Source organism: Vulpes lagopus, chromosome 22, assembly GCF_018345385.1.
Source record: "Vulpes lagopus strain Blue_001 chromosome 22, ASM1834538v1, whole genome shotgun sequence".
In the NCBI taxonomy this organism is placed as follows: domain Eukaryota; kingdom Metazoa; phylum Chordata; class Mammalia; order Carnivora; family Canidae; genus Vulpes; species Vulpes lagopus.
The window spans coordinates 15,484,622-15,494,080 of record NC_054845.1 but is presented as its reverse complement, the minus strand read 5'-3'; positions in this window follow the sequence as shown (position 1 = coordinate 15,494,080).

Genomic DNA, 9,459 nt, shown 5'->3' with positions numbered 1-9,459 from the left:
GCTGGGGCATATTCTTCCCATGGTGCTGGTAGAGATGAAAGCGACAAAGTGGAAACTTATGAGGCCACTTAAGTCATAGGCTCAGAACTAGCATGGAGCTAATTCCTTTCAACATAAAATTAGCCAAGGCAGGTCACATGGGTGAGCCCAAACTCAAAGAATGGAGAAGCCCACCCTTCCCAAGATGAAACCATGGCAAAAGTAGATGTAGGGAAACATGAAGAGCTAGAACCCAAGTAGCTAAGGGGCAGGATTGGAATTTGAACAAGGCTTACAACCTAAGGGTTTTTACCCCTTTTGTTAAATTTAAATTCAATTTGCCAACATATAGTATGACACCCAGCGCTCATCCCATCAAGTGCTCTCCTTAGTGCCTGTCACCCAGTTACCCCATCCCCCCACCTGCCTCCCCTTCTGCAACCCTTTGTTGGTTTCCCAGAGTTAGGAGTCTCTCATGGTTTGTCTTCCTCTCTAATTTTTCCCCACTCAGTTTCCCTCCTTTCCTTTATACCCCCTTTTACTATTTCTTATATTCCGCATATGAGTGAAACCATATGATGGTTTTCCTTCTCCAATTGACTTATTTCACTCAACATAAAACCCTCGAGTTCCATCCCCATTGAAGCAAATGGTAGGTATTCATCTTTTCCGGTGGCCAAAAAACCTAAGTTCTTAACTGCTATGTTACATCACAAGGACTTAACAAAGGGCCACTATTATTATTTTACAGATGCAACTTGTCTCCCGATAGATTGAGTGAATTACTATCAGCAAACAAATGATAGTGGGAAACAAAAGCTATTAATAAGAAGCAATGATGGAAGAATAAGAAACGGGACAGAGAAAGAATTGGCAACAATAATCCATTACCCAGTGTTGACTATTTACAGAATATTTTACTCATATTTTACATCACCATTACAGAGTAAATGAAGAGAATGTCTCATTTTGTCTTCTGTCTATATTGGCAAGGGTCAAAAGTGTTGAGCCTCAAAGTCACTTTTAAGTAGTGATTTGGGAGGTATGCCCCCTTGTAGTAGCATGCTTAACTTTAGATAAGTCAGAAACACTGTACTCTGCTGGAAAAGATATAAGGGCCAGAAACATCAGGGTCTGACCTCAAGAGAAGCAGCAGGAGAGCAAAGCCAACATTGATGAACCAGATGAAGACAGAAAGAAATGGGACAATGGCTTAAAGTGATCCATGAAAACTAATGAGATTGGAATAAAATAAAATTGGGTAAAGAGTGGATGACTGAACAGGTAAGAAACTTTTGCCTGCCAGGGAATGGATGACCTAGTTTCTGTAACTTTGTAACCTCAACTCAGAGCTAGATTGCTGATGTCAACTGCAGATAATCTCATGGGATATGAACCCTTGTCAGGGCCAGGCATCCAAATGTCACCCTCCCCAGCAAGAGGCCAGTGAAAGCTAGTAAAGAGGTCATTGCAAAAAAGCTGACTGATCCCTCAGCCATCTAGTACCTTTACACCAGGTTTATGACATTTCCTTTTCCTCACCTTTCTGGAAGCAATCTGTTAGGATTACCTTAGACAATGATTCTACTCTTCATCTCCTTATTCCCCTAACCTGAAATAATTCTTAAGGAACTACTGATAACTTGCTCTTTGCTCCTCACCAGACATGTGTATCCTCATTGTTGTGATACAGAAACGTGTTTTACAGAGGGAACGGGGAAGGGAGCCCAGAGAGCCCACAGAGGACCAGAAGCGACTCTGCAGTCAGCAAGGGGAAAGGCAGTAAGAGGGAAAGGAATAAGAGAAGGTTCTTACAAGAGAAAGGAGACAAGCTCTCTCCTCCTGGTGACATCAGTGAGGCTTACATCTTAGAGTAGGTGCTGAGGCCCAGCAGGTAGCCAAGATATGGGGTCCCCTGTGGTGCATTCTGGAGTCATTCATTTACACTTTGCCTTCCTCCTCCACTCCATATTTCCATACCAGGTATCCTTCTTGAGAAGCAAATTCCTTTTCAATGATGCTACTGTGAGACATCTTATGATCCCAGAAAAGCTGAATGCTAAGAAACCAGGAGATAAAAGAGAGAATATTGGAAGTATTTAGTCATTGACCATCACATCAGACATACCCTAGGCTAGGCAAGTCATCATGGGGGAGGACCGTTAGCAGCTCAATATACTCAAAAGTGCTTTCCTTTTTATTGTGACTCTATGGTAAGAGTTCCCTTCCTATATCTTGGAATTTCCCATGAGAGCTGGGGACTGAGGTGATAGAAATAATAGGCTTCACTCCCTGTATTTATTGAGCACTTACTCTGTGACTAGTGAGGTGGCCCAGGGTGGACAAGTGACTTTGTTGTGGAAAGTCAGCACCCTTCAAAGTGCTTTGTAAACTTTATCTTATTGAATTGTCTCAACAAATCTATGAGGTAGATCCTCTTACTATTCCCATTTTACCACTAAGACAGTTGAAACACAAACAGGATCCACAGCTCCTCCCAGATAGATAGCCTTGAAGGGACTAAACTACACTTTACTCCTGGGCAACAGGTTTCAGAATTTCTGCCATTAACACTGCTCTATATTGTTTCCTACACATGAAACCTGGGATTAGTCCTTGAAAATAGTTACACACAGATTTTGAGCCCCAGGGACATTGTTGCTACAATTAAGTAGACATTATGGTTAGAATGGGCTTGGGCTTTGGTTTGGGGAACCTCGAACCTAATTTTGGTTGTATGCCCAACCCACAGTTCAAGAAAGACTTTGACTTCCTTCTTGAGAGAATTTGATCCTCTGAATCTGTTGGAATAAATTCTAGGATTGTGCAAAGCTCTGGCTTCTCCCTGGGAGAGTGGCCAGCTTTGCTTTTTGACTGACCAGCATCCACTCATTCTTCTTACACTACGAGTGCCTGACTTCATGTTCTGTCTCAATCCACATGGTTTAGGAGAGCTGATCTATGAGTGGCCCAGGTGTGGACATCAACATAGTCCCACTTCTTGATCCAAGGAGGCCCGTTCAGTCCCTATTTGGGCATCTTACTGGAACTATTGGAAAAGAAAAGCACTTTTCCTAGTGGCAGAGAGGCTAAGATACAGTCCTAGGGCTGCTAGGGGTCATTGACCCCAGAAAGGAAGAACCTGCTTCAGTAAAACCAACAGAAAAAAATCTGATGCAAAATTAAAAATATGAAAAATCATGAACCCTGAAAACATTTTTGGAATTCCCAGATCCTTCTGTTCCCGAGCTCCCTCTAAACATTTCTATTAAACAAATCAATAAATTCCCTTTTTTAAGTTTGAAGCCAGATTGAGATTCCAGTCCCTTGTATCAAAAAAAAAAAAAAAAATCTGGCTAGGAACCTGTGGGCGATTTGAAGAAGACACACTCTTCAGTCCTAGGGCTTAAGAATTCCATTCCCTCCGAAGCAGGGTCCTGGGAATTTCCTCCTGTTATTGGGGACAACAGCTGACATCAGATGCCTGACTTTTTACGAGGCAAAGATCCATAAACAATCAGATATTTCTTCACTGAGATTTAACTCCTTTTCACTGAGATTCAACCTTTTCCTCCCTGCTTGAGAGAGGGTTTGTTCAGACTTATCCCTGCTTCCACTGCTCCCCTGCAAGCCCCCTGACTCCCAACCCTACTTTTCCACCCTAACCCACCCTACCCTATTCTGCTTCATAAAAGACATTTTTTAAATTAAAAGAATATTTTTCATTACAAAAGCATAGTTGAATGGAAAATCCACGGCTATCATTAGGATCTCAAATTAAAGAATGTGTCTTTCGCGGACTACAGATCATTTAAACAATTAGACTGTTTCCGAGTTCTGCTCAAGCTTTAAGACAACCAGGTGAAATCTTCCCTGGCCCCCACACACCTCACACAGAGGCTGAGTTAATGGCTCTTCTATTCTTAGTTAGCTTCATATACCTGCCCTCTGTTTCAGTACTTATCCTTAAGTGAATGTTTACTTTTCTGTATTTTCAACTAAACTCAAGGATCTTTGAGGGAAGAGATTTTGTTTTTTACAGTTTGCCTCCTTTTACTCAAAAAATAAATCAAGGTGGAGCACCTGGGTGGCTCAGTGGTTGAACGTCTGCCTTTGGCTCAGGGCGTGATCCCGGGATCGTGGGATGGAGTCCCGTATCGGGCTCCCTGCATGAAGCCTGCTTCTCCCTCTGCCTGTGTCTCTACCTCTCTCTCTGTGTGTATCATGAATAAATAAATAAAATCTTTAAAATCAATCAATCAAGGTACTCTCTGCTTACCTAGAGGCAGTTTTATCCTGATTATGAGCCAAGGGCTTTAATTTATTGTTTCCCAAACTGTGTTTCCTGGAGCAGCAGCATCAACATCACCAGGTAATCTTTTAGAAATGCAAATTCTCAGGCCCACCTGCTGAATCAGAAACTGAGATAGGGCCCTGATACCAGTCCATGTTTAACAAACCTTCCAGATGATTCTGATACATGCTAACATTGGAAAACTACTGCTCTAGCCTCTTGCTACTCAATGTATTGTAGAGAACCAATAGCAGCAGTATCACTGGGGAGCTTGTTAAGCATGGAAATTTTATGCTCTGCCACAGATCTATTGGTGTGGCCCAAGAATCTGTGTTTTATCATGCTTCCTGAGTGATTTGTGTACTCTAGAGCAGTGCTTCCTAAATTTTCAAGGTCAATGAATTACCTAAGAATCCTGTTAAACCCAAATTCTGATACCCAAGAATCTGAATCTCTGACAAGCTTTCAGGTGAGATGGGAGCTACTGTGTCATGGACCACATTTTGAGCAGTAAGGGACTAGAAAGAAAACAGAAAGTGCTTCAGTATTTCAGAGAAATTGTGGGAGGGGGCTGAGGGGCATCTCTAGACCCACCACCATCCCTCTCCCCAGATCAGCACAGCAATTCTGATTTTGTCTGATTGATATATCACGCTTTAAGGTACATTTTTATTTGAAATAGGAATTCTGCTGCAAAACAAGTCTTTGAAGCAACTGCGTTAGAGAAAATAGTCAACCTTTAAAGTGATAGACTTGCAAACCTAATTATAAAATAAATGTCATAGGGTACATTAGCGTATGTGCAGGAAGAAGCTCGTGGATATTATGTTTTTTAACTTTTTTTTAAAAGCTTTTACCAAGTTTCCATATTGAAGGAAATTTTGAGACATGAGATTGAAATGAGGGTTGCCTGTGACTAGAGACCTGCTCTAAAGTTGGAAAGCAAGCCTAAGTTTCAACTGACACTTCAACATGACAACTTGGCATTTCCTACTTCCTGTCTAAAACTAGTGGTTCCTCATTTTTTCATACTGCTTCCCTTCTGGCTTCCATGAATTTATAAGTTCACTTTCAGCATTGGTCTCTTGTACCTTTTCTAGGTAGGGATGAAACCAATTTGACTTAAGGCAAGTTCTCATGATCTGATAACACCGTAATTTTTCTAATCGTCCACAGGCAGTAATTTCTACCTTCCTTTTCCACATATCCATTTTCAGATTGACCCCGTATTGAATCTTTCTGAAAAACACCTCTGATTTCTGTCCCTTGTTTCCATTTTTACAGCCTCCAACTCCACTTGAGTCTTATTCAGTTGATATGTGCACAGTATATTTTCCGAACTGTTTGCCTCAGACTTCTCCACTCCAACTGTCTCCTTCCAATTCATCCTCCCAGACTTTACACAACGTGCATGTATTTATCTTCCCTGTGCAAAAACATCGGGACTCTGGGCAGCCTATAGCAATAAAATCCAAATTGTTCCACATTTAGGATCTTCAACCACCTGATTCCACCTTGACTTTCTACCTCACGTCTCATGATCCTCTACCTAGTTAATTGGGTTTTCAGGGAGTTCAAACCCATGAATACATATTACTCTTTGCCTCCTCTGTGTTTTTGTGGTTGCTTTTGCATCATCTGTGGGAAGAGAAAAGGCACTGTTCACCTTTGATTTGCACCATTATTTTCGGGTGACTTGCTCAAGTGTTTTTTTTTTATTTTTTTCAAATATATTTAAAAAAAATTACAAGTTCTCAGAAAGAAACGTAATAAGAGCTCCATGGAAAAAGTACATGCAACTTCGGAAGGAGTTAATACACTCACCATTGAAGCTCTCTGGAGCCTTACTTTTTATTATTATTATTATTTTAAATGAATGACTCCTAGAAAGAAATAAAATTCCTTTTTTGGGAGCTAAGAAAAGACTATGCAGTCTTCACTCTAGCAGAGTGGGAAACTGTGGTTAGGTGGCATTATTTTCCAATAAACTTTTATCAAAACATCAGATACTTCAAAATTTACATTCCATGAACGCTGATCGTTTTTTTTTCTTTGCATTCAATAAGGACAAAACTGGAAATGTATATGCTTTTCTGAAATAAAAGTCTTATCTGAAACAAGAGTCCTCACATTCTAGAATGATAACATCTTCAACATAAGAATATTTTTGTCTATAGGACATTCATAATCCTCAGACATATTCTGATTATTAAATCCTAGTATGACTTTTATTAATGGTCATTTTAGGAAATTAAGAATATATTTTGTTTTGGTAATAACTCCCAAGGGAGGTGTCCTATGTTGGGTTCCCCAGACATAGACCCACCAGTAAGGATTCATGTACAAATGGTTTACTCAGGAGGTGCTCCCAAGATAAGCTGGTAAGGAGTGGGAGTAGCAGGACAGGAGCAGGGAAGAAGCCATGTACCTCAGAGAAAGTTCTGTGGAGGGTAACTTCAACCTCATGCCACAAAATCTCTGCAACATGAGTTATACTTCTGTGTTTTCCCCAACTTACTGCAAGGGGACAGGGTGTTATACTTGTCAGTTCCCATCCAGGCAGGTGATAAGGGTTTCTGGTGGTGAGTGCAAACTCTATATGTGTCTCACTCTCTGTGGCTGCAGGAAAAGTATGTGCAGTAGCCAAAGGGTAGCCATCAGAAGACGAGTCACCTATGTGTGAGCTGTTAGAGAAAAAAAACATGTCAAGGACAGAGAGAGAGATACAGGAGAAGGGGCCTGAAGGGATCTGGATGAAGCACTGACAGTGGCCACTGGACAGTGCTTCTGATATCCTAGAGCCAGAAAATTCCTATAAATATGAAATTCTCAATAATTATTTGATCAATCAACAATTATTAAGAACCGTGTGAGCATGGGCATGCTACTTCTCTTTGTCTCAATTTTTCCATCAAATACATAAAAGTACCTAGCTCAGGACTCTTTTTTATTATTATTATTTTTAAGATTTCATTTATTTATTCATGAAAGACAGAGAAAGAAAGAGGCAGAGGCAGAAGCAGTCTCCCCACAGGGCAGGGAGCCCGATGCAGGATTTGATCCCAGGATCCTGGGATCAGGACCTGAGCCAAAGGCAGATGCCTGACCAACTGAACCATTCAGAGGCCCCCTAACTCCAGATTCTTATGGGTATTACACGAGGTGATATACATAAAGTATTTCAATCACTTCTTAGTGTAACAGAAATTAATAATTATTCATTTTAATTTTTAACTCCTTTATAGTTAGTATTGTAATTTTATATATTTGGAGAGTGAGCTTCCCTTAGTGCCATGATACATTTATGCCAGATTCAAATTATATGCACAAGATAAGAATAATACTGGGGTGATATGAAGAATGTATTTTTAGTAACATATCAAAAGATGGTTAAACTGCATAAGAAAAGGAAGGGAAACGGGAGCTTGGTCATACATAGTGGAAACAAAAATATAACTCATTTTGACACTGATGTAGAAAAAAATAGGAGTTAGAGGCTTGGATACCATCTGAATTTATCATTTTGCATCATTTTAAACTCTAAATTTACCTATAAGTCAAGAAGATTTAGATCCTTTGTAGGAACAGTTATGGAAAAAAGTACCAACAGAATTTGGTAGAAGGAAAGAAATAGTAACAGAAAAGGCAGTATATTCAAACTTTCTAAAAAATGTTTTAAAAGGCACCTTGGAGGCACCTTTATTAACACTGAGAAGTTATGTTGAACCATATAAAATCACCAATACTTGGACTTTTTTTGATCAATGAAAGCAACAATTTCATATGATTCAACCTAATACATAAAGCCTGTTAGAAGGCAGTCATCTATGGGCTTCTCTTGCTCCTCCACATCTTGCTGACTATGCTAAGGATGTGAGGCTCTGGTCCATTTCTCAGAGTTGTGTCTGAAGGAAGCAAGCAACAGAGATTAATGAGTAAGTGTCTCTTACTGGGATAAAGAGCAGGCTTGCTTACTGCTTGCTATAAAAGCAGCAAAGTCTTCAAGCTCAGTATTTCTCTCCTATAACGCAACTCACTACCTTAGCAGGTGTCGTCTAGGCTCCTCTGGAACTTGAGAGCAAGATGAACCAATGTAAATATGTTGATGCTCAAGCTGCTTACTGTGCTGTGAGTAATGCTGTCCTGTGTCTCTGACTCCAGTCTCCTGTCTTCCAACATTCATAAAACAGTAACAAGGCAACTTCTTAGCTTTAAAGTAGGGTAATATCAAATCCCAGGCCCCACAAAGTCAGAAGACAAGATACTTTCAAGATTTAATTAATTGCATCTGTTGTGAAGTTTTCCCAACCTATTGCCATTTAGGACAAGAAGTTGAAAACTTCCTTGAAAAGATCAGTATGGTTGTTTATCACCATTCCACCCTTGCTCTTAGGATCCTTTCACAAGAAGTAAAAAACTTTCAAAAGAAGTAAAAAATATATTCTGGCCCTCAGATCCCCTCATGCCCTCACAGCCATGTGAAGCCCCCCAAGAAAGCTATGATTGTGTCCTAGACTCTTGAAGAATCCATTGTAAGAAGTTTCAGGCAAGCTAATAGCTTGCATTTCCATCTGTTCCCTTCCGATTTTATTTGCCCACAGGTTCAATCTTTTGACATAAATTAAGATGTGTAGGTCAGAATTCCTATAATACTTAGAGGTCCAAATTGTTAAAAGATAGTTATAGAAACTAAAACACAGGCTAGATGAAAGCTAATAACTCATGTTCCAAGGCACAGCTCCCTCACTTTCTTCTTGAACATAGCATTGGTGGTCACACGAGGTTTTTTTTTTTTTTTTTTCCCTGCTAGGCTGACTACTGATGAGATTCTACCATTTTTTCCTGACAATGCCACAATTGTGGAGTTGGCATTTTTATGTAAATAGCTGTTCTCTGATTCATTCAGCCCTATTGCCCCTGACATTTTTTTTTTCTTTCTGACCCTTATCAGCCACACACTGGCAAAACAGGAAGAAATAAAGAGGACAAAGAAAGGCAGTAAAAGGGTTACAACCAAGAAGTATATTGTGACTGTGACCAACAAGGAAATTTAGAAATGGGTGACTGAACACCCAAGAATGCTCTGTCAGCTGGTTACAGCTACAACATTTGTTCCAAGCCTGACAAGTGCTTAGCACCATTTCAAGGTGTCACCTAGAGATACATAGGAAATGACAGTCATAGAC